Here is a 3,791-nt window from a genome sequence, read left to right as displayed (position 1 = left end):
CTGACTAGACCAGGCTAAGCTGGTTGTCCTCTGTGCCGTTGATGTTTCTGTACATACTCTTTTGTTTCTTCTCCAAATACTGTGTCCTGCACAGGAAGTGCCTATGCGTATTAGTTCCTTTCCTGTTTTCTCTAAGGCATAAAGAGAGTCTCATATAAGAGGTGATCTCCATCCACTGGTTCCCTACAATTTAAGGAAGAGAAGTCATGCCCAAGAAAGGATGAGTATATTTTATGCATATGATAAGAAATAGTGCTATGGATAAATTATAATAAACCCAGAGATTAAAATTTTTTTAGGAAAAAACTTAAATGGGAATATTTTGATATTTAAGTGTTGTGTGTTTGTCCATCCATCCCATTTTTAGGACATGCTCAGTGATCTGCAAAGCCAGGCTGTAGAAGTCTGAGTTGAGAGGGGGTGAAGGAGACCAGAGAGATGAGTGGCGGGGGCTGGGGGGCAGAGGCCTGCTGCAGGAGCTTCTGTCTCTGCTTGTGACTCACAGCTGAGTCATAGACAAGATAGAGGAGGGAGTGTAGAAGCAGGTGGCAGGAGGGGTCCCCTGGTGCTCAGAGTTTTTCTCTAGCACATGTGCAGACTCACTAGGAGACTCAGAACAGTTCTTTCACCCATGCAAGCCCAGGGGAGCTCAGGATCTAGACCTCCAGGCACTGGGTGCAGTAGCACCTCACATGGTTTGGGAACTTCATCTTTCTTCTCATGATCCTCACTCTGCGCTTGGTGTAGGGCTTGACACCCCAGGGTGAGAGGAGGCTGGCGATATATATAGTTAGATCTGAAGCAGTCTTTGAGAGGAGTAGAGCAACAGATGCTGCTTTGGTTCCACTCTCCATCCCTTTGAAAACAGACAGATAAGCCATCACCCCCACTTATGGACTCACAGACCTGTCAGACCTTTAGATTTTCAACCGGTAGGCTTTCCCTGTTGGATCTGTTTTACAAAATTGCCTGGCCATAAGAATTACTTGCCTAGGTCCTGGAGGAAGATGGCTCAGCCGTCAAAAACACGTACTGCTTTAGCAGAGGACCTGAATTTGGTTCCCAGTACTCTCATGTTGCTCACAGTTGTCTGTAACTCCAATTCTAGGGACCCATGGATCTCATAGAGCAACTGGGAACACTAAACTCACATGGTGCACATATATGTCATCCAAAATACTCTGACACACAGAATAAAAATAAATACAGTGTTAAAAACCGAAAAAGAGAGGGGCTGGAGATATTGCTCTGTGATCACAGGTGCTGGCTACTTTTCCAAAGGACCCACATTCCTTTTCCAGAGCATGGAGCCTCCCAGCTCCAGTACTGGGGATCTGATGCCCTCTTCTGGCCTCTGCAGGTACTGCACACAAGTGCACAGATACACAGGAAAGCAAAATACATGCATTAAAAACCGAAATAAAGTATTTTTAAAACACTTGGTAAAACAACTACTTGGCTGTGGGACTGGTGATGTGACTCAGTTGTTAGAGTGCTTGCTTAGCATGCACAAAGCCCTGGTTCAACCCCCAGCACTGTAAACTAGGTGTGGTGGCCTATGCCTCTGATCTCAACATTTGGGAGGAGAGTTAGAAGTGCAGGGTCATCCTTGGCTACATAGTGAGTTACAGGCCAACCTGGGCTGTGTGGTACTTTGCTTTCAAGAACCAAATGGTAAAAACAAAAAACCCACAAGAATTACTGACCGTGCCTTGGAGAATAGATAGGTAGGTCTGGAGTAAAGATCTGTACTCTGAACATATACAGAGAGCCTCGTGGTAGATGCGTTTGGGTGGCATTACACAGGTGCACCTCTACCTGCTGGCCAGGAGTATTGTTTGTGCTGCTGGATGTACTGGCCAGGATTATTTTATTCCAGTGCCTTAGTGAGGTCTCTCTAACCCGCTTGGGGCTGGGACTGGTGCGGCACCCAGCAGACCCAGCTATGACACTGGAGACTGGCTCATCAGAGTCCAGCATAAAGGAAACATTTAAAGGGAGAGACTTCTTGAGATGTTCCAACTCCCAGAATAGTGATGTGTTGTGACAGGCTGAGATCAAACAACAGAAATTACAGGTAATTTTCTTATTCCCTTGCCATCCCAAATAAAACTCAGCTCATGAATAGAGAGAAAGCCACCAGGGAAAATGGCAAACCTAAATCATTTTCAAAGGAGACAAATTAACAGCTTTGCTAGTAATGTAACTTTTATGTTAGGACCAAAAGTGGGAGGAGGAAAAATAGTAAAATATACATTACCCCTTCCAAAACTGATTTAATTGTGACCAAAAGTTTAGAAGTGATGTATAGGGTAGTGGAATCATCCATGAAAATTCTAAGGTTTTAGAAGCAAAATGGTGCCTAGCATTCTCTGCCAGGACCCTATCTCCTAGGTCCTTGGGATGACTAGTGAAGCTCAAAGGCCCAGGTGGCATCAAAGGTGAGTAAGAAGAAGCTGAATTATTTTAAGCAACAGCCAGAGGTTGGCATTGGTGGGGCACATTTGTTCTTCACAGCGAGCTCTGTGTTTTCCCACCTTACACAATGTGGAGCTGAGGTTGAATGTGACAAGTGGCCACCTATTACCAAATAGCTTTTAGTCTTTAGATGGCCTTCTGACTGTCTAGGGCTCCTCCCAATTCCTGCAGGAATCACAACCCAGGTTGCAGCTTGTCCTCTTCACAACCAGGTTGTGGGGAGACAGACAGTGGGGAGAGCCCCGACTCAATATTCACTCACAGGCCATTGGCAAGGAGAAGCTACGAAGATGGGTGTTTGCCGCTTCATCTATCCTTGAAGTTCCTTGAAGTCTGCCCTGATAGGGAGCTAGCTGCCTCCACTGGGAGGATCTTCATCCTCGGCACCAGGCCATGAGGGAGAAAGGCAAAATGTGTTGCCACTTTCTGCTTTCTTCTCAAAGAGGAATTTCTGAGCCAAGCTACAGACTCATCCAGGTTCAGAATTCCATAGGTGTGGGCAGGAGCTGTCATCTTCACTACATTTTGAGATAGACTTTATTTTATTTTTTTAGGTATAACTGGGGATCCAGATCTAGAAGAGGATAAAGCAGATGAGAAGGATAAAGTTGTGGAAGTTGAGATAAAAAGTCATGTTTGAGTTTTTGGTGGGGCTGACTGGACAGGAGTGAATGTGGTCTGACTCCTTTTATCTAGAAGGTTGGGAAAGATGCCCATAGCTTCTCTCTTACCAAGTTTATTAATTAATAAAGATGTTAGACACTACTCCATGAGAAAGTTCCTTGTGAAAATAAACACCATGACATCAAAACGGTGGGGTGCAAAGTTGCCTACTTCATGAGAGTCACCTGCCCAGTTGTTTTTGTGCCTTGTCTGTGACATCAAAACTGAGATGTTCATGTCACTGTCACTCATGATTACTGTCTTGTGTCAGACATACAAAGTGCATTTGGTTGTAATGTTTTAAAGTAAATAAAGCATTTCATCTACTTCTGTTATAAAGAGCTCAATCAATTATGTTACAATCTAACAGTAAGTGCTCTCTCCAAGATTTAAAAATAAAAAGAAACATACAAAGTTACCATGTATGAAACTGACATTATGAAGCTTGGTATTTAGTAGTGCTTTCTTAATAATAATAGTAACAGCAGCAACAATAAATAATAATGATAATGTGTACCCTCTCCAAAGAATGGTCTAAGTACCATACTGTAGAGGCAGACGTTGGAGGCTAATGTGTGCTCCAGCAGACTTTAATGAGCTGCAGACTGGGTGAATTCTGTAGACACTCACTGTGACATCAGGACACAAGT

This window comes from Micromys minutus (assembly GCF_963924665.1).
Source record: "Micromys minutus genome assembly, chromosome: 1".
NCBI classification, from domain to species: domain Eukaryota; kingdom Metazoa; phylum Chordata; class Mammalia; order Rodentia; family Muridae; genus Micromys; species Micromys minutus.
This window is presented reverse-complemented; position numbering follows the sequence as displayed.